At 33.8% G+C, this 22,048-nt stretch overlaps 1 long non-coding RNA gene across 1 annotated transcript in view; it reads right to left on the reverse strand.

Moving 5' to 3' along the window:
• Positions 1-16,215: 16,215 nt before the first annotated feature.
• The window catches only part of LOC134855626 (uncharacterized), a 39,490-nt gene continuing 33,657 nt past the window's right edge, over positions 16,216-22,048 (reverse strand). Inside the window, exon 4 of the long non-coding RNA XR_010164519.1 lies at positions 16,216-16,561. This is a non-coding gene — a long non-coding RNA (uncharacterized LOC134855626). The remainder of the gene's footprint in view (positions 16,562-22,048) is intronic.

Here is a 22,048-nt window from a genome sequence, read left to right on the forward strand (position 1 = left end):
GCTCTGAAGTTGATGCCACTCTGGCTTTTCCTTGAAGTTTCTGATTTGCTCACACTCTGGAAAATCATATCAAGAAATTGCGACATTCCTTGGTCATATCATATCATTCTACCAGCAGATCACCAACACAATATCGGAAAAAGGACTAAACAGAAGATTGTGGTGAAACGACCGAAGACATTGGTATGCGAGCAGAACTTGTTTTTTCGAACAGCAAGACTCGTGATTATCCTGACACTTCTTCGACAGACAAGGACTCAAAAACAGACTCTTAGCTTTTTACTGGAGCTACTTCAAGAAAAGATATCAAACGGAATCATTTTGCACATGGACTATCAGCTGCGACTGCACCATCATGAACCGTCGCTTCCGCTTGCCGGAATTCAACAACTTAAACTCATAAATTGTCCTGAGGGGGAAACTACTTCACAATTATGTTGTGTTAAGTCATTAAAATAATCATAATAATTGTATTTATGTATACATAGGAGCGTCGATTTCCTGGTACCGAGTATCTCTTCTTAGGAATTCATCAGCACACTCTTTCAGTCATCAAATATTTTGTAAATTTTCGCAAAACTCTATATCTGATTTCATTTTTCCGGATGAAAAATGAAATCAGATATAGAGTTTTGCGAAAATTTACAAAATATTTGATGACTGAAGGAGTGTGCTGATGAATTCCTAAGAAGAGATACTCGGTACCAGGAAATCGACGCTCCTATCAACCCAAAACCAGGAATCCCCCGCCAGGAATTTGACGCATTTGATCACCCAAAGCCTTCGTTGCCTAAATAATCAACAAAAACTAGCAAATTTTTTGTCGAAAAAATTCCAAGAAAGACTGTAAAACGTCAATTTCCTACAATTTTTGTTTCTCTAAAAGTATCAGTGCGCCTCAAAACGTCTTTTTACAAAAAAAGCTGATAAAATTTTCTTATGAAAAGAATACTCGACAACCAATAATCATTGAGATCTGTGAAATTAAAAGATGGATATTAATTCTGTTTGAAATGAAATTTTGTTTAATTTGTAGGTGGATTAAATCATTTCTGTTCATTTTGAAATTGAACTAAAGTAATAATTCTAAACAAGTTTGAGTTATTTTTCATTAGGTCTCTCGCAAGCAACCTTTTTTGACAGAACAGGGCTACATAATGGAGAAAAGTTCTTCTTTTTCTTGCCTTTTGAAAAAGAATCTTTCTTGCCCGAGATGAAAATTAGACTTCATGTACCTTTTTCAAAAAGTCTAGAAGGAACAAGTGTTCGAATTTCTGAGACACAAATTTTTCGATTTCATCAGAATAAATTTTTTCTCTTGTTGTTGTGAAATCAAACTGGCAGAAAAAAAATGTCAGCCTGTTTTCACATTGCATATTTTTCGACGGTTGGTTTTTAACATGATTTTTTTTTGTGCAGACATTCACATGAGCCAAGAAGTTTTCATGAATTGTTTGTTTAAGATGTACTCATTAAAAAATAATTATTCAACCGACTTTCTAACGATGTCTGTCAGAATTTGAAATAAGATGATTTATGGTATTCAAAAACTGAAATCCATGCAACATCATCGACAACTGTAATCAAGACAACGACAACTGTTCCTGTTTGATCATAACTCAGGTTGACTACAAGTTGCAATCTTAGACAAATATCTACAACAAGCTAACACTTTCTTACAAAAAATATTAGAAGGGTGATATTTTTTACAACGAGAACATTTCAACTTAAGCACTTCCAGGGGCGGATTTAGGGGGGGGGGGGCGGACGCTCTCCCTCCCCCTCAGGGATTCGACCCCCTGACGACCCAAAGGGCCCCCCCTTCGGTACTTTTTAAGAAATCCATTTTTTGCCGACCGACCCTAAAATTTTTCTAAAGGCGCCTTTGGCGCCAACATATACTAACTTTGAGGGGGAGCGCGCGCCAAAAAAAACACGATTTTTTGACAAAATTTTTCAAAAAAGGGCCTAAAAACGGCTTTTTTGACCTGTTTTTTCAAAAATTTGCTGCGGTGCAGAAAATTTGGCAAAAACAGGGACCTTTTAGTGCTTTAGAAGAGCTCGGAAAATCAATTTGGTCGACCTAAAAAGAAGAAGCCTGAGCACTTCTAATTCAAATGAGTTCTGAGATTGCAGCCAAAACTTTTCACACTCAATTTTTCTGAAATTAAATAATCATAAAAAAACTCCGAGAATAAGAACGGAATATCATAGGCCAGTAAAAGCAATTGGCCATGTAAGCAATGAGTTCAAACAGTCAGAACTTTATAATTAACCCAAATATGTTACTAAACATTTCACTTCTGATATTTTACATTTATGATTTTAAAAAAAATATTACACGCAATCGAAAAAAATAAGAGTTTCTGTTTAGATATAAAGTTGCTCCTAGATCAAATTTGAACGATGTATGAACACTGTTTATTTTAAATCGTTAATTGAAATGAGTAACTCTTCTCACTAATAAAAACTTGCAGTTGGATTTTGTGCATACGTTTTATGGTGCAAAATAAGGCAAACCATGCACCCGGGTTGACAAGAAAACGTCTTATCATAAATTTTCCATATATGAGAAATTTCTTGTCCTACAATTCCATACGTAGAGAAAGTTGAAAAAAAATCTCTATGGCAAACATTTTCTCTTATACGGAAAAAGTAGAGAAAACAGAAATTTCCCATATATAAAATTTGTATGACTAGAAGTTTTTAGGCGAAATTTAAAATCGAAAACTGCCTACAAACCTTGCTGAAAGCCAAAAAAGTGGTCTCGAGCTACTCGCATAAGGACGTAGCCAACAGGGAGGAAAAGAATTTTTTTGTCCGAAGACGAAATAATTTCCCTCACTAATTAGCTGGAAGTGAGCAAGCAACGGAGACTATGAAAGCAATTGAAACCTTAAAACAAACAAAACATTAAGTAACGCAACTACAAACATCAAAAATTCTTCAGATAACTCAGAAACGCAATCTAATTATTACGACAATTAAACAATGTTAATTATCGAATAATGCCTGCAAATAAAATTTAAAACACAGTAGGGATGCGAGCGCAGCTTAGCATCCTATGCCACACAACGAAAGGGTAGCATTGTAAGCTATTAAAAAGAAAGTGACAAAAATAAACCAACTCGAAGAAAAATTTGCAAAAAAAAAATAATTTTTTTTTGAAAAAAAATACAAATTTCAGAGAAAAACAGACAAGAAAAACAAAGAATAGCATTAAACAGGCGTTTTGTTTTTTCCGAGCTTTCACTAGCTGATCAGAAATCTAAGGTTTTCCCTGCATATATAAAAAAAATTTGATTAACATTTTTTTCAACAATGAAAGGCATTGAAAAATACTGAAACTTAAGGATTGGAAGCGAAGTTGTTTTAAATTTTAGCGCTGGACAAGTTATGCGAACTAAAGTGGTTAAGTTCAGACAACTTTCGAGCTTAAAAAACATAGACAAACTTTTTTTAGTATCGTCATAAGCTCAAAGGCCTCTCGAAATCAGTTCCGTTGAATGCAATGGAAAAGAAGCAAAGTATATGACAAAAAAATTGAGCATTTGGATCTGTATTTGGATCATTTAAGTGTTCGCTGATATACGAGAAGTGTAGTTAATTATCATGCACAAAATTCGATGCAAACCCAACTAAAAAAGTTTTCAAATCCTGGTTGCCCGGGTTGACCAAAACTTCTTATCATACAATTTCCATATATGAGAAACTTCTTGTCATACAATTTCATACAATTCCATACGTACAGAAAATTGTATGAAAACTCTATGATAAGCGTTTTTCCATATATGAAAATTGTATGATAGGTGTTTTCCCATAAACCAAAAATTTGATTTATTTCTCAATTTATTTTCTGAAAAATTTTCGGTTGTAGTTGCAAAAGAACACAATTGACAAAGACCTTGGTTACTCAAAGCACCAAAGGTTGGACGGTTTTGCATTTACAATGCATAGAAAACTACCTGTCTTTCACAATTGATATAACAAAAGTAACAAACTTTTATTTTTTGGCAAAACTTTTTAATGATGATTATATTAAATTTTTAAATTTTCAAATTATCATACATTGATCAAGGCGTACATTAACAACCCATACAAAAGAAAGAGGAATTTTCAGCGTTTTTGAAAAAAAAAAGTTAAGTGAAAAAAAAATAAAAGCCAATATTATCGTATCCAGGACTACGTTATGCACACAAAATATTAAATTTTGCATGCAAAATTTTTTTTTTCGAAAAATGTTTGTTTGCGTACGAAAATCGATTTGCAGTTGAAAAAAAAAAACCAAAAAAATTTTTGGGCCAAATTTTCAAATTTACTTCAAAAATTTTTTGTGTCGCCATCAAAAAAATGCCAGTCATACAATTTCCATATATTGGAATATTGTATGATAAGCATTTTTTTCAAAAAACGGAAACCTCAGTTTTTTAGCACCAGACTGTTTTATTAGAATCAAACAGCCACAGAAATAAGTTTATACCAGTTTTCAACCATTTTTAGAAATTGCATGAAAATTGTATGACAAGCATTTTCCCACACACTTGATGTATGGAATTGTATGATAAGCATTTTCGGTGTATGGAGGTCAACCCGGGTGGATGTATCAATACTTGTATCTGGAGTTCAATTTGAATTTGGATTTACCACATTTTTACTTTGTGAAGAATTGGAAGGATTGATGACAATTAGAAGCACCATAACTCGCTGTCTCATACTGATGGATCTAGGCAGTTTAAACAGGGCTGCATAGACTCTGTGCACAACAAAACGTGGGCATTATTGCTCCTGTGAAAGAAATGCGCTTCTATATTGCGAGTAATCTTTTCTGTCAAATCGAATGACTGCTCGCGTAGTTTAACGTAGAAACCAAGTACTTTTTAAAAATTTTTTTTACAATGCAGCAAAAACTCCGCAACGTTAGAATGATGACGATAAAAGAATGACAGCGGATGCTTGGTACGAAAGTCAACCGCGACAATGGGGCGAATACGGCCAGTGAAAGGAACTATACCACCGTGGCCAATAACTCGAGAAAAAAGCTATGCAGCTAGACTTCCTGACGGGCTAAATTCTACTTTAAAACTGAAACTGAAGCGCATCGGTTATAACACTATCCCTCTATAAATTTCGGTGGCGCTATATACTCGTCATACAGGCTGTTATACCCAGAATTTTCAAAAGGGATCTATACAATTTCCAAATGAGTACCAGCTCGTTAGTTTTCATATTGGAAGGGAAATTTGAAACTCCCACCACCATTCCTTCGCGGAGATCGCAAATAGTTCCCTTCAGAAATACTCGTCAGTAACTTCTTAAACTGGTTTGAAAGGCCACTCGGTGGATCCGATAAAAAAAGACCCTCGAGCCAGTTACTATCTTTAAATTCATCCGCAGCAATACCACGAGCACCTTTATCAATTGGGCTATCGTTGCTCGATACATGAAAGCAATCTTCAACAGCAGTGGTTCCCAGAGTTTTGGAGTTACGATTTGGTAAAAACTGGAAGTCTGTTTGTTGATTTCATCCAAAGGCGAACAACTGTGCTGCCCTATATCAGATCACGTGAAAGAAAGATCAGTTTTCAATACCAATGATATCGACCCTCAGTATGCTCGCTAGGATAGATACTTTTAACTCCAGCTTTGGTTTTGAGAGCCTTGTTGCGACCCTAGCTTTACCAAACTCAAAAGCAATTTTTGTTTAGTTTGTAATGACGATAACATAAGAAGGAAACGACACAGAAGTCCTCTTCTGAGCAGTCTCCGAAAATATGAGTTTCAATATTGTCCCAGGACAATCAAAACAAGCGCGAGGAAATGCTACTCATTCTGCCATTCAAGAGTTTTTGCTGAAGACTATCGCCCCCTTGTTTGCCATTTATACGAATTTTTTTTCAACAGAAGACATTCAAATACAAAGATACAGAGCCTATGCGGACAAAAACAGAAAAAAAAGAGCAGAGAACTGTGCGTAATTGAGTTCTTGATTTCTCGAATCACTCCGCGACTAACCAATACACAATCATCATTAGTATTACAATTCAGTCCTAAGACATAGGTTATGTTAGCAAGAGTAGCTGCAATATTCTCGACTCTACCAGAATTAGGTCGTAGTTTAGCAGCCAATCTCGGAGTATTGCTGACTAAACTAAATATTTTAAATTCTCCCAGACTCAAAAACTTCACAACGTCGTAGCTCATTTGGTTGCATTTTAGAGTCGGTTACTGAAACCAAGAAAATGTTTCCGCAAAAACCCTAAAGGACGTCGTTTGCGGGGGAGAAATATGCTTCGCCGGTATCGAGGATGCATTGCTGGAGAGCAAAAAATTGCACATGTTAGAAAATTTCCTGCAACGAAATTTTAATCCTTGACTGAAAAACACTCACATTCATTGTGAGTTCCTCCCGCACAAAAAAGCTAAGAATGTTGATCAAAGGGTACCTCACCTACTTGCAAGAACATGCCTTTAAAATTAGGCATGTTCTGACCACCTATTGACCTCATTGACTGATAATCCATCCTCAACACAGGAAAAAATTACATGGATCAAGTTCTGAGGAAGCTGGAATAGGATCACCGTGCAATCGACATTTTTTCAGATTAAGATCAAAAGCAGCAATGTGTGTTTTGTCTCCAAGCTGGCTTATTGGAATCAAAGCAATCATAACATAGGGCCAATTTAACTCGAATTTTTTTGTAGTCATTTGTATCAAAATGTTCTAGGAGTGGGAACAACTGTTCGAGCATAGTGACGTTTACAAGATCCCTTCCTACATCGATATACTCTTTAACAAAATGATGGTCTGTGTAGATGTTATTCTCCGAAACTGAACTGAAATTACCGTTACCTCGGCTTGTTTTGTGTTGATTTTCTGCGGAGAGGTTACTCCAATCACTGTCAACAATTCTAGTACCAATCGAGACAATTGTAGCAGTTTTTTTTCTGTCAAAACCATGATCGACTGCAGAGTTTATCGCACAAAACTAATCAATTTACGGTGTTGGTATCCAACAAAAATATTAGTTTGAGAATTTGATGTAAAATTTCATTAACTTACAGAAGATTCCTTATTAAAAGGTTTGTTAGTAGATTTCTGGACAATACTGTTGTTTGCAGGCATCAGAAATGTTTTGGTCTGACACTCTTTGGATGAGATAACGCGTTCTGCGGCGCGCTATCTCTTCTGGCTCAAGGTACTGAAACTTGTTTTGTGTCGGACAAGTTCAAGCTGACTATCATAAGATGATGCAGCGTGTGATAGTTTTTTCGAGCTTTCAAAGTTTTTCCATTTCCTTTATTTCTTTTGATCCTGGTATGAAATTTTTTTCGACAAAATTTCATCAGATTTCACATTATTTCCTTGAAGCCAGTGTTCATATTCGGAAACGCTGAGGTGAAGTTGATCTCAGAGTTCAGAGATTTCCTTAACATTTGAGACGGCCTTTTGAAGGTATCCATTGCAGTTTTTTATCCATTTGTTAATTTTCACAAGACCGAATCCATAATGGCACACAAAGAAACTTAGCGTCAAACAACCCCAGTCCGATATCACTCGATGTAAGAAATCACCTCCGTTTGATGTTTCGAAACAATAATAAAGAAGAATCCTGATGAAATTACCCTGGCTGCAAGAATCCATTTATACAAATCCCGCTAAACCTCGAAGATTAAACAGTGAAAAGCAGAAAAACAAGAACTCAATCAAGATTAATAATTTAACAAGAAAGAAAAACTTTATTCAAAAAAATTTATGGTAGGTGGCTACAGCTAACCACTTCAAGCTGGAGTTAGAAAGAAAACTTAAAGTTGTCAAACTCAATGCTGACAGAAAGCATCCATTTAAGACAAACGATTTTTTCTAATGCGGGTGTATCTTTCTCTCTTTCATTGTTTTTTTTTTCATAGATTTTTTATTAATTTTTGTTTCTTTTCCATTGTCTAGTTAATTTTCTGAGGATTTTAGTAAGGCGCAAAATGGTCATTAGGTTTTCAATTTCAAGTGCAAGCTCTCGATGTAATCGCTAAAAACGTTCACGCAAACTTGGAAATTCAGTGATTTTTGTTGATATAACATGTTTAGTTATTGAGATAACCAAAGGTTACTTTCAAGTCTGAAAAAGTATATCATTTTCATATGCTTGATTATATGAAAGCTGGCAAATATTCCATAACTGAAATAAATATGATGAAGAAAAACTTTCCTTGTTTTTATTTATACGATAATTGACTAATTTAATGAACAAATCATACCAAAAAAATTATATCAATGCAAGATTCGGCATGACGAGACATTTAGTTGTTTATAACGTAGCTAAGTAATCTCTGATGTTCTTTGAGTTTGTATTAAAGCTTAATCCCCTAAAACATTATGTAATCTGCCTAAACGTTCTTTGATTTTACGGGTTTGTTACTTCATTAGCTTAAAACAAAGTGTTCGAAGATCATCTTAAAGTGAACTTTGAAGAAAAAACTATTAAAAGTAATATTATATTTAGGTTATGTTGTACAGCTAAAAAATTTTACAAATAGCGGCGTTCAGCAAAAAATTCGAAAACCTAAAATAAACCTGAAAATTAGTACACTGAATTAAAACATAAGTGATTACGAAGTGCGACAATGGTTCGTTAAGATATTTGGACCGCAACTCAAACGACTGGGAAATATTCTGTGACTTGATTGTTCCACAATCCTGTGAGGTAAGAAATTAACTCAGCAAAGGTTGTAGAGAACTCAAAAAAGGATGTTCGGCATTGTACGAGACACGCTTCCAGTGGTGAAAGACTGATTCGGAAGAGGAATCCGGTAACAACTGTGTTGAGTGAACCTTTCTGAGCTTCAGACAACCCTGAAAAAAAGTCACTAGATAAAGATATATATAAATAGAATTTTTCACCAAAAAACGACAAGGGGCGGAGGTAATAATTCTGGACTTTAAGAACTTAAAAAAGTCTTTTTGTTTGGGGAGAAAACAGGTTTTAGGTTCAACTTTTTGTAAGTTTCTTTCAAAAAAATTTTTCAAAAGAAAACGCCAAATTTTTATTGCAAAAAAGTTTACTGCAATAAAAATTTGCTCAACTTTTACCTTCCTACAAACTTTTGATGTGTCTATTTTTCCGTGGAGATTTTGAACTTCGATGTCCTTATGGGTCTGAAAGGGGTTTCAGAGGGCACCCAGTTGTTGTTGGGCACCTTTAGCTGTAACTCGATTGAAAGGTCCAAGCGATCTTGTGCTGAAATCTTTTGGTTCACTAGGTCCAAAACTACAAACCAGAGTTTTCCGGTCCATACGGTCTGAATCAGGACTCCTTCGGTCCAAACGGTCTGAATCAAGATTCTGTCGGTTCACATGGTCTGTAACCGGATTCATTCGGTCCACATTGTCTGAATCCGGATTTTTTTTTTATCGTTCCTCACGGTTTGAACCCGGATTTTGTTTGTCCACATGGTCAGAAATCGGCTTCCTTTGGTCCACATGGACATTTTGAATCCAGAACTCTTGGGTGAACACTTTTGATGTTTCTGTTTTTCCGTGGAGATTTTAAACTTTGATGTCCTTATGCGGTCCACATGGTCTGAAGCCGGGTTCCTTTGGTCCACATGGTCTGAAGCCGGGTTTCTTTTGTTGGTCTACATGGTCTGAAGCCGGGTTACTTTGGTCCACACGGTCTGAATCCGGATTTCGTGGGTCTACGAGGTCAGAAAACGGATTCACTCAGTCCACATGGTCTGAACATAGTTTTTTCTGGTCCACATGGTCTGAACATGCTAAAGTCTGGTCCACACGGTTTGGACAAAAAACCGCGACCACTACTAGGGATGCTGTCATCCTGCTTGGTTTATAACAAGGAAGACTTGTGTAGCAGTTCCAATTAAGTAAAGTCACAGTACTAGAAAAATAAACTCCAACTGACTGTTTCAACTGTGCATTTGCGAATCAAGAAATTTCAAAACTGTTTCTATAGTATACAAGTAAGTGTATTTTGGACAAGTAACACTCACTTTTTTTGACGTTCTATACCTAGGTAGTGTCGTAGTTCACAATTGAAAAAAAATTTTGTTTGAAGGAAAAATATCTTTTTCCAAAATTCATCCTTTTTTCCCTTAGAAAAATCATTATTCTCCCAATAAATAGTCTTTTTACTAGTTTAGCCGCAACATACACTCCTGACAAGGACACTTGCTCAAAAATAAAAGGAAGAGCTTGTGATTTAATTACTCAAGGTTTCACTAATAAGAAAAAAAAATTCGGATATCACAAACTCAATTTTGTCGGCATTTGAGCATTTTCAGCAGTTTTGGGAACCTTATTTGAACAAATCAAAGTATTTTTCGGAAGTTTTTGGTAGTAACTGATCTAAGAAATTGTGTTCAAAATGACTGTTTTATAGATGTTTTAGCAATTAGCTGTATAAGTTAGCAAGCTCGGGTTGACCTCCATAGACCAAAAACGCTAATCATACAATACCATAAACTTAGTCTATGAAAAAATACTAGTGATCGGTGAATTGGTAAATTGGTGTCATCGGTTTTTCGAAGCAACATTTTACTTCTTTTGCAGTAAAATTCGGTGTATGCTTCTAAAAAAAACATTTTGTCAACAAAGTGCTAATCTTTCAATTATATGGAAATTGTATGACTATCATTTTTTGATGGCGACAACAAACAATTTTTCCAAGTAATTTTGAATTTACTCCTTACTTCTCGCTATATAACTGTTTTCAAAAACGCTAAGAATTCCTTTTTCTGTAAGAAAAAAAATTTTAAAAAAATAACTTTGAAAATGTTTGCCAAAAACTAAAAGTTTGATACTTTTTTTATATTAATTGTGTGAGACAGAAATAAGACATTTCAGGCCATTTCCAATGCATATTTAATGAAAGACGGTCAAACTTTTGGTCACTCTAATTTGAGTGATCAAGGTTTTGGTCACTTGTGTTCGGTTACAAACACAACCAAAAAACTTTGAGAAAATAAAATGTAAAAAATCGTTATTTTTGGTTTATGGAAAAAGGCTAGTCATACAATGTCCATTTTTTAAAAATCACTAATCATAGACCTTTCATGCAAATTTCAGTTTTTATGGAATTGCATGAAGTGTGTATGACTAGCGTGTTTCCATATATGAAAATTGTATGATAAGCATTTTTGGTCAACTCGGGCGCTGTGATAAGCATTTTTGGTCACCTCGGACGAGGGTTAACTGTGACTCTAATTTTTTACCGACGTGCCACCAACCATTTTTTTTACATTAATGCATTTGCCCTCCATGGTATCCTCCTCCAACCCCCAACCCCCTACCCATGTAAATCCATGAGGGTAGGCACGAGGATCGTGTTAGTTTTTCAAAACGTTTTAGTTTTGCAAAACGCTGCAAAAATTTGAGTAAACATTTGAAATCTATTTTAAATATTTTAAATATAACTAGTTTCATGGATTTTATGAGCCAAAATTATTTGATTGTAAACAACAATTGGTTTAAAACAATTACAATGGACCTTTTATACAAACATTTGGGGGCTATGAAATTAGACGATAAGCAAGTTAGATGGATCCAACAAAACGGAATTTAGACGTTCAAGTGTTTTTGCAAAACTAGTATTCTAGATAGAAAGCAAGGGCTAACAAAATTTATTGCTTAAAACAAGTTTTCATAATTACAAAACAGCATATGATCCCATTGCATATCAAAATATTCATCACAATTGATTTATAAAACGTTATTCTCAATATTATAAACAAAATTTGAAATCCATAAATTATACAATGCGGCATGTGAAAATTGCGGATCGTGAAAGTTGGGGCATGTGAAAAGTTTATTTGCGTTTAAGAGAGCTCGAACGAATAATAATTGTAGTCAGTAAACAAATTTCAGACGCGAACAATACAGTTAAGTCTAATTTCCAAAATTTGAATCTTTGCATTGACGTCTATATCTTTTTGTTGGTCACGTCTAATTTGCTTTTCGTCTAATTTCCTGGTCCTCAAAACTTCGATATACTTTTTAAAAAAATATTTTTGATTTATGAAAAGTTTCAATTGAATTTCCCTCAAAATCCATTCTCATGATTCGATAGGTCAAAAAAATTGGTTAAATTTAGTTTTTTTTTGCCAAAAAATTTAATTAAAATTGATTATTTCCAATAAAACTCATGCGGCAATAGACTTACTGGCAGGGTTTCTTGAAAGTTTCAGCCAAATGGTGCAAAATTGTTACTGGCTCTTTAATTTGCTGGCACGAATTATTACATTTTTTTCTGCCTGTGCTAAAAACAATCAATTTGTGGCTAAATTGTAGCTATCACATTCTATTCAATATCTTTATAGTTAGATAGACATTGATCAAGGCATATTTAAACTAGTCATACAAAAAAAAACGAGTTTTTAGCTTCTACGAAAAAAGATTATTCAGAGAAACGGAAAAAAATCCAGTTTACTACGTTACGACTACGTTATGCAGAGAAAAAATTAAAATTTGAATACAAAAAAAACTTATTTTTTGGAAAATGTTTGTTTGAGTACAAGATATGGTTTACGGTGGTCGGAAAAAAAACAAAAAAAACTAAAGTTAGGGCACTTTCACTATTACTTAATTTTAATTATCGCGGTATTTCTTAATTTTCGTTGTCGAAAAACTTTTGTTATAGTCATCAAAAAATTGTCGAAAAACTTTTGTTATAGTCATCAAAAAATTGCTAGGCATACAAATTTCCTATATGGAAATTGTATGATAACCATTTTTTCCCAAAAAAAGAAACATCACTTTTTTTCATCATCAGACTGTTTTATGTGGTTCAAATAGCTGCAGAAACTAGTTCGAATCTTTTTTCAGTTTTTTCGAAATTGTATGACTATCATTTTTTCATACTTTTGATATATGGAATTATATGATAAGCGTTTTCAATGTACCGAACTGTAAGATAAGCATTTTCGTTGTATGGAGGTCAACCCGAGAAGGTTGTTTTCTCGTGACAGTTAAAATTAATGAACGAAAAAAAGTCGTCATTTTTGAAAATTCCTCAAAACAACACAAATCGATCCGAGATTTTTAAACATTCATTGATTTCTGGGTATTACTGGAAAGGCTCCATTCAATGGCCAGGACTAATTTCAAATGTTTCTCTTTGTTTTCTGGTACATCTGACATACCACACATTTTGATAAAGTTTTTAAATTAAGCTACTTTGAAACTTTCGTGTGAACCTTTTGCATGAAAAGATTAGAATTTCTAGCAGAGTTTGAAAGTACGACTAAATTTAACAGCCAAACTTTAAAAAAAAACAGATAAGAGCCATTCAATTTAAACCATGTGCGAATTGGTTGAAATGTCTAAGAGATCAAATAATCAGTGTTCATACCTTATTGACGGAAAAACTTCGCACAAATTTAATTTTTAGATTTTTCAGCCAAAATACACCGGGTATTTCAGCCGAATCAGGCAATGTCCATTTGAGACATCTGAAACAATCTAGATTAGTGGCAAAAACTGATTTGCACGCACTATTTATCTCGTGCAGGATGTTAGTGCAGCAGAACGAATCGGAGCAAGCGTATCCTGTAGGCCAATGCCGTTTGCTATCGTTAAATTTCAGAATTATTGCTGCAATGGTAATTTGGCTTATTTTTCCAATTTGAAGTTGGCTGAAAGTTCTTTGTTCAAAATGTCTTGGCACCCAAATAATCATGTTCCCGTCATTTAGAAATTTGGATAAGTGTCCGGTTAAAAGGTTCTTGTCCAATGTTAATCTAAAATACTGCAGTCTGTAGGAATATAAATCAAACGCCTAGCACAAGTAAATTGACGGATATTTCACTCTAGTGGACAAATTTAAGCGAAATATCATGGTTTTAATTTCTAAAGTGCAAGTTTTCAAGGTCAATTTTTACAATATATATTTTTTTCGAAATTCATCGAAATTTTTATATAGACGAAGAGCAATGTTTTCAATGACTTATCAATGTAATCGGGATCTGAAAACCCCAATTTTCCTCATTTTGAAGCTAATAATCAATCACTTTTGTTCACTAATTTTGATCTAAATTGCGTAAACATAGAGATATTGCTAGGTAATAAAAAATTATTTAATAGGTTGAAATTGATGTGACTTCTCATTTATGACTTTTTAATCATTTAATTTCGGGTGACAGGAACTAACCATTTTCAAATGTGATAACATTTCAGGGGCGGACTTTGGGGGATGCGGGCGGAAGCCACTTCTCTCAGGGATTTGACCCCCTGCCGACCCAAAGGGGGTCCTCCTTTGTACTTTTTTGAGACATCCATTTTTTAGCTGACAGGATCTAAATTTTTTCTAAAAATGACTTTGACGCCAATATTTTTAAAACTCGAAATTTTAATCAAAATTTTTCAAAAAAGCCTACAACGCCTTTTTTAGCCTGTTTCAAAAATTTTATTTATGGCGCAGATTATTTGACAAAAACAGGGTCTTTTTAGTGCTTTGGAAGAGCTCGTAAAATCAGTTTTTGTCAACGAAATTTTAGAAATTTTTTTGAAAATCCCCCATAGATTGAATCCTATAAATCCTAGATCCTTCCCTGTAATATCGGTTAACGAACATGCCAACTAATTTTAGCTAGCACTGGATAAAACTTTACGAGAGCTGACCAGCGTACTCTAATTTTCACATGACAGCTTGATTGCTTCAGAGGAGATTGTTTCAGAAACAGAAAAAGCAGGCACAGAAGTGCTTGCATCGGATGGTATCGGATGATTTTTCCGTTAATCGCAAATGTTCAAATTCTAAAGAGAAAAAAATTATTGTGGTGTGTGATTTAACACAATAACATAACCTGATTAGTTTTTAAATCCCGTCACCTTGATGAGAGCGACTTCGTTTTTACAGCACATTCGTTTTGCTTAAAGTAACTTTTCAAACCAAAAGCAGTGATGGCTAACTGAAAGAAAGAGTTCAAACATCATTCGACTTTTTTCGTTTTAGATGTGTCATCTTTTTCAACAAAAAATAATGTTTGCGCAGCTCTTTGGAGCTAAGTTTGCCACCAGATACTTAAAATTATCGTAACCAAAACATTTCTTTTTGCATATTTTCAAGTAAATTTTCAGCATGCAGCTTCGAAATTTTGTGAATAAGCTGTACGCACTAACTTTTTTTCTTGATTAATTCATTTTTCTCCACCAGTTGTTTACTTCATTTTTCGCCACCAAATTAAAAACGAACAGATGTTTTTTTTTCAACGATTTATTCATCTTGAAATTAACTACAGAAATTAACCAGTTCAAAAGGTAATCGGTAATATTCAATGTTGTAGATTAAAATATTTGCCCCAACAGAAAATGGATAAAAGATTATGTTGAAGCTTTATTACAAAAATCAAAAGAGCCCTAGGTTTTCGACTTTTAATGAAAATACTAGAAAATTTGTTGACTCAGAAGAATTATTTTGTTGACTTCTGAAATCGATCATCAAGAGATGAAAAACTCCCAATAGCTGCATTAAAGTTTTCAACTTCGTACTTACTCAATTTCCCCAGAATATAATTCTTAAATTGAAAATTTAAGAATTATATCTTTTGAAGATGTTGTCAGGTAATTTTTTTAAAATTGATAATTGAAGCAACAAAGGAAAAACCATGAAAAAAAACGTAAGTATTACAGCTGCTGTTGTAATCAATGAAAAGAATTCAGCACAAGTTATTAATTAACTTAAAACTGTAACTTGATTTCTCAAAGCTCGCAAGATTTTTTTCTGCTATTAATGTCAACAAATTTTCTGAGTAAAGGGAAACAAACTAAATAATGCCAAGAATCGTTAATTTTTTTCAATGCTTTTCCGTTTTCTGAACATTTTGACTCGATAAATCTTAACCTCAGTTTTCGTTACCAGCTTCCGACTTTCACTTACCGAAAATGAAATTAATTTAAACTAGGGGCTTTTTTGACAATTAAAATTAGCCAAATGGTCTGGTGAACCAATCTTTTCAAATAGGGATTTTTAGTTTTTGCACAAATTGTTTTGCAGAAACATTTTTTCCCATGCGAGGATGCCAACAGCATTTTTTTTCTACGTGTCTCAATTTGTAATTTAATTATCGTAACAAGGAGAAATGTTGAGGTTTTTCTTTTTCGAAAACTTAATAATTTCCTATTGTGTGTACATCTGCCGAAGTATGACGAGCTGATTATTCAATCAGATATAGAGTTGTAAAACTTTCGTGATATTTTAAATTGTGATCTACCAACCAAAAGACATAACTAATCTTTTGAGCTTTTTTCTAGTTCAAATATCCCCCTCCCCAGTGTTTTGATGGTGTTTTAAACAATCAAATTTGATGCATTAACTGGAAAAACATTGCAAATCCAATTTTGTCCGAGACACAGCACGTTGAACTTGAACCAATCAAAATTGAGTTCTTTCCGTAATTCGCTGATTTCAAATGAAATCACAGTGTTTCCTGCATGAAGCAAAGGAAGCATGAAGTTTGCCCTTGGATCACCTCCATAGATTTTGAGTTCACGTTGGTCTGATCCGAAACTGATTTCAAATATCACGTTCAAGCATAAGTCGACATCAAATCGCACCTGAAATGCATGAACCAGAAAATCGGATAATTTGCCATCTGATATACTTAACTGTAATTTTCTAGAAAAAAGTAGTGGTTTCTTTTTTAAGCAACAGATTTGCATGTGAAGTCTTTAATCAAGGAATTTTGATATCAGGTTTTCATTATGAAAAAAAGTCGTTGTCAAAAACTGTTTGATGATTATATGGACCAAGATAGAATACACCCCTCTTCCTTTACTTGAGAGTGTTCAAGCCTGATACAGCTAGTGAATCGTAAAGGTGAGCTGCTCTAAAGCATAATGTTCGAATATCAACCGAAACAAAACTTGGCTCTTTTCCAGTTCCCCCCCCCCTTTCAAATTCAATTTTGAAAATTCTATTTAAATTTGTCATAATGCAATGAAATTTGGCGTGGTGAACAAATCGACAATTCTGAACAGATTTGTGCTTCATATTTTACAGCGTAACATCACGCGTTTAGCCGTAATAACACGTAAAACAAACATAAAATTCGGTATTTTTGAAAGAGGGGAACTGGAAAAGAGCCCAAAACTTTTGATATATGCAGAAGGTTTAGATGCTTTGTTCGCCTTTTCTAATGAATACACTTTTTCTTCTAAAATTTGATGTTGATTCAGTTTACGATAGTTGGCGAGAGCTCACGTGAGAGATATGAGATGTAAGCGCTCACGTGTCGCTTTTTTACAGATAACGTAGCAGAGGTCTAACCAGAATCGATTTGAATCGATTGAAAATTGATACAGCTTGACTCAAAAAAATAGTTTGAAAATCTAATTTCGGCTCTTTTCCTGTTCTCCTCTTGTTTTTTTTTGAAATTCAATGTAAAAATTTTTATTTAAAAATGATATTTCATGTTATAAATTGCATGAAAACGTTTCAGCGTGAACAAATGAACAACTTTTTCAAACATTTATAACATGCAAACACCGAGTGAACAGTTTTTAAACAGCTTTAATTTGTAATTTTACAAAGGAGTGGCAAATTAGGAAAGAATCCAAAAATGGAGCGATTTTAAATTGGTTCGAAACCAATTTAATATCTCTAGAAACTGATTTGAATCGATTTAAACCATAACATACTTATTTTAAACCATTTTTCTTTAGCTGTAATATACAATTTCTATACAGAACACTTTCAGCATCTCTAGACTATCAAACAATAAAGGAAAGTAGAAAGAAAAGTTCACTTATTCAGTTTTCTTACTCATACCACCTATTGACCTGACTAACAAGTTCCACGTATTCGGCATTGCACTTGAAACTTGTTGATAACAACCCAGGGGATGAACAGGGTCGGTCACACAAACATCGATTGGAGTTTCCCTATCTGCAGCATGAATAAACTCCTATCTGTATCATGAAATGTTTGCGATATTCGAGTAATTGTATAGAAAATACTCAAAGGTAGTGTTGTGCAGTTTAACGGGTTGACGGCGTTTGAGTTAAAACTTAGACGGTGTTTGGCTCAGTAAGTATCAACAAGTTGATTATGGAGTGACACGGGTAACTTTGCACCGACAATAAAAACCATTCATTTTTTATTCCAAAATAACCTACTCGGCGGATTTATTGACGTTACGATAACTTTCGGATAGATTTAGAGGGCGTCGTATAAATTTAGTCAAAGTACCTTTAACCACTCGGAAAAACCTGAGGTCGCCGGAGCTCAAAGTAAACTTTAAGACTGAATTTTCGAATTGATATAGATTAGACTGAAGTTTTCAAGCGTTCCGGTCATTGACGCTACGTTTTGTAAAAAACACATTTGGGAATTTTTGCGTTTTTTGCGTTTTTGATAGCTAGACTTTTACCAGGTTCAAAAGAATTGGGTCCAAAGTCTTGGCCCAAATCTTCACAAAAAATTGTAACGCTCGCTTTTCTTGTAGGTCACAATATTCAGAAAAACCATATTTACATATTGATGATAACAATTTACCAAAAAAGTGGTTCAGTACCTGCAACTGTGTTTTGCCATTATGAGAACTTTGGTAAATATATATAACATCGACAATTTGCATATGGATAGGTGATATACAGTTCAAAGTTGGGACTTTGTGCGAAAAACCATTTATTCGTAGATGTTTTTGACTTATCCGCAGTCCCACGAGACTAATCCCTCCTTGAACCAGAGCGTGATTTTCTTGGCTGCACTGTCTGCGGAGTCACTACCAATGATGGTGGTTAGCTGTTACGTTGAATTCATTTCGTTGATTTGAGTTTTTTGATCGGAACGAATTCTTCCCGAGTCAGGTTACTGCTACGGTTGATTTCCCGGATCGCGGCACAAAAATATGCTGCCTCACGCTTTGTCAGGTTGATTTAAAACTGGGCTTCAAAAATTTTTTTGACAATCAATATGCCGGGTAACGTACGTCTCCGAATTACCAGAAATTAAACAAAACTTTTGCATTTTTCGGTATTACTTCAATCTATAATTTCGATAATCCAACAGCTTTTTTACAGCACTGATACTCAAAAAGCGCGTAAGTGCATTCACAATTTTAGCACATCATGGTTTGACAGACCAAAAGTTGTCAATCAAGGTCGGCTAAGGGGGTTCAAACACAATTACTGTGTGTAAACTTATGTCCCGTTAAGTTCGGCGCATATTTGAGTTTGAGAAAGGAAAGGACCTAGGTAGGATTCCAACCTTCGACGAACCCGCCGAGACGCACCGTGTATACTCTCGGCTACTGCTCCTCTAATATATGCAACCATAGTTCAAACTTGTAGTTACATTTGCTTAGCAACATTTGAGATATTTTAGGACTAGAAAGCTAGTTATTGGTTTCCTATTCGAATCATATTTTTCATAAGAACTCATTTTGTAAAAAAATCTCTCTCGGAATAAACTGTTTTTTTTAAAAAACTGTGTCGAATAAAAACAACGTTTGGTCTGCAATTTTTTCTAAATCAGTTTTCGGGTTGAAATTTGAAATTTATACTTTTTCTCTAAAATACCTTAGTCGTCAGTACAAAAAATTATGAGTTTTTCTCTTGAAAGTTTAAGTATTGTATGCTTTGAAAGCAGGTTCCTGATTTCTGCTTTATGTAATATCTTTAAAAAGAGTTTGTACTCAAAAAGTTTTAATAGTAAAATTATGACTAAGTGATAACTGTGTATCAATTTAACGATCAATCTAATTTTTAGGGCAAACCTATGCCTTTAAAATTTCTCTTTAAGACCACTAAGCTATATATAATCTCATATTATTCATCAAATGCTGGAAACAAAAAATTGCAATTCTATCAATTCCATATGATTGCCTTAATTCGCGATCTTTTCTGTTAGATAATATCTAAAATTATAGTTTTTGTAAAACAAATTTCAGCAAACACTTTTATTTGCTCAAGTTCTCTATATTTTGTAACAAGCTTCAGACTAGTGTTTCTCTTTTACTTCAACTTAAGTCTGGCTCGATTTCTGCTCAACCTGCCATCATCCAATTGAGCCAATTGAGTAAGAGACTTTACCGTAAGAAATCAGTTAAAGTAGAAATTTATGTTTTGAGTGACCGCCTTCATAGCAAAAGCAAAGTTTCTTTTCTAAGAGGGAACAATAACATCAGAAAAACCTTCTCTGAACCAAATAAGAGTAAGTGATTGTTCTGACTTTAACTTTTATTTTTGAAGCAATTGTTCAGACCAGAAAAAAAAACTTTTTTATCTTGACCTGTTTTATGCCAATTTGTCAAAAGAAAAACAAAAGAAAAATTAGTTTTCTTAGAGCATAAGCAACCAAAACAAATCTTCTACACTACATACTTCATGAATCTACTCAAATGCTCTGCTTGAGAAATGAATTGTTTTTTGAGCAAAAAACTTCAATTACTCGATGTCTTTTGAATAAATATTACACGTAACAAGAACTTGCATGCGTGTCAACTAATTTGCTTATACTTTGCTTTCCATTATAAATCTAATCCGACAGAGTTCACACAAGACTGCTACAAGTACATCTCACCTATATTAAGATTTTTTAAATCGGTTTCCATTAAGGTTTTGACGACAGTTTGAACTCGGTTGTTGCTTGCGTTGCTTCCTCCGTCAGTTTTATCCTTTGAACAAAAGTAGCTGTTGTAGTTGTAGCTGTTACAGCAAAAATTTAAGCTGTAGTTGTAATTCTAGCTGCAGTAATAGCAAAAATTGCAGTTGTTTGCAGAATCTTTCTGTATATGCCAATTATCCCCTTTTAGTTTTTTATGATGACTTTCTAAACAATTTTGTTCTCGTTAAGCGCGTCAGTTTTTTTTGGAAGCTGCTCACCGTGTTTCCGAAAACCTTGTAAAATACAGTTTTGACATAATGGGAATCTTCTTTTTGATATGAGTATTCCGTTCCTTGCTGCTGTATGTATGAAAACTACAATTCAGTCAGTTCAAGACTCCACTGGTTTCACGACGTTTTATTGCATTTTGACGTGTATAACATTTGTTACAATCAGGACATGCAAATCTTTTGTTTCTTTCTTTTGGCGAAATCTCAAAAAATAAAAAAGAACTGGGATAGTTTAGGAAATGGGATATTTAGATAAGTTCTATAAATTTCAAAAAAACCGTTTCGCAAATATAATGACTAATTGTTTTCCCTGTGAAAGAAAGCCATACTTTTTCTTGTAGCCAACCAATCAGAATTGCGCTAAACATGTCATTGAAGTTTTAACAGTTTTGCTATCAGCTAACCAGAACATAGCCTTACCTATAATGGGATTTTCATCTATTTTTATGTGAGCCACTTATAATCTAGCTGGATTTTCAGTTGAAACTTTATTCAATTCGAAATCAATCAATCAGAATATAGCGTTCTTTTTTTTGGAAATGCCCAATTGAGTAATTGAGAATGCATTTGAAAAAAAATTCAAACCAAAATAGAGTACCAGCTTTGTTGAAGAAAACGACCGTCTTGTTTTTATGAGTTTTATTTTACCAATCAAAATTTCAAATTATGGAAAAAAAAACAAGAAAAGCAATCAATGAAACAAAAAAAAAGTAAAAAGGAAAAAGTTTTAAATCATAATTTTATTGTTTGTAATTTTGGAGCGAATTTGTTGAGTAAATTTGTCATCAAATACTGTAAAATGAACTGATATTTGGATTTAATTAACAGTAAGTTTGAATTAGATTGTATGCTTTGCAAGATTTTGTAATAATAATCAAAGTTCTAGGTTTTAGGATACACTGCAGAACGAAAACTATTTTGAGCAATTAATAATATAAAATCAAAACACTAAAAACTCATTGCAGAACAGAAAAGTTAGTAGTTATTAGTTCACATTGAACATTGAGTCTCCCAAATTAGATAACTAAACTCAAATGGTTTTTTATCATAGGATTTCTCTATTAGCTTGAGATTTTCAATGAAAAACTAATTTTTGGTTCTTACTAGTTGAAGCTTGGCACTAAGTCAAAAACTTTAGTATTCAAAACCGAAACAAAATTAGATTCATCAAAAATATTTATTTCTTGTAAACCTTTACTGAATCGA

This window comes from Symsagittifera roscoffensis, chromosome 10 (assembly GCF_963678635.1).
Source record: "Symsagittifera roscoffensis chromosome 10, txSymRosc1.1, whole genome shotgun sequence".
Classification (NCBI taxonomy): Eukaryota; Metazoa; Xenacoelomorpha; order Acoela; family Convolutidae; genus Symsagittifera; species Symsagittifera roscoffensis.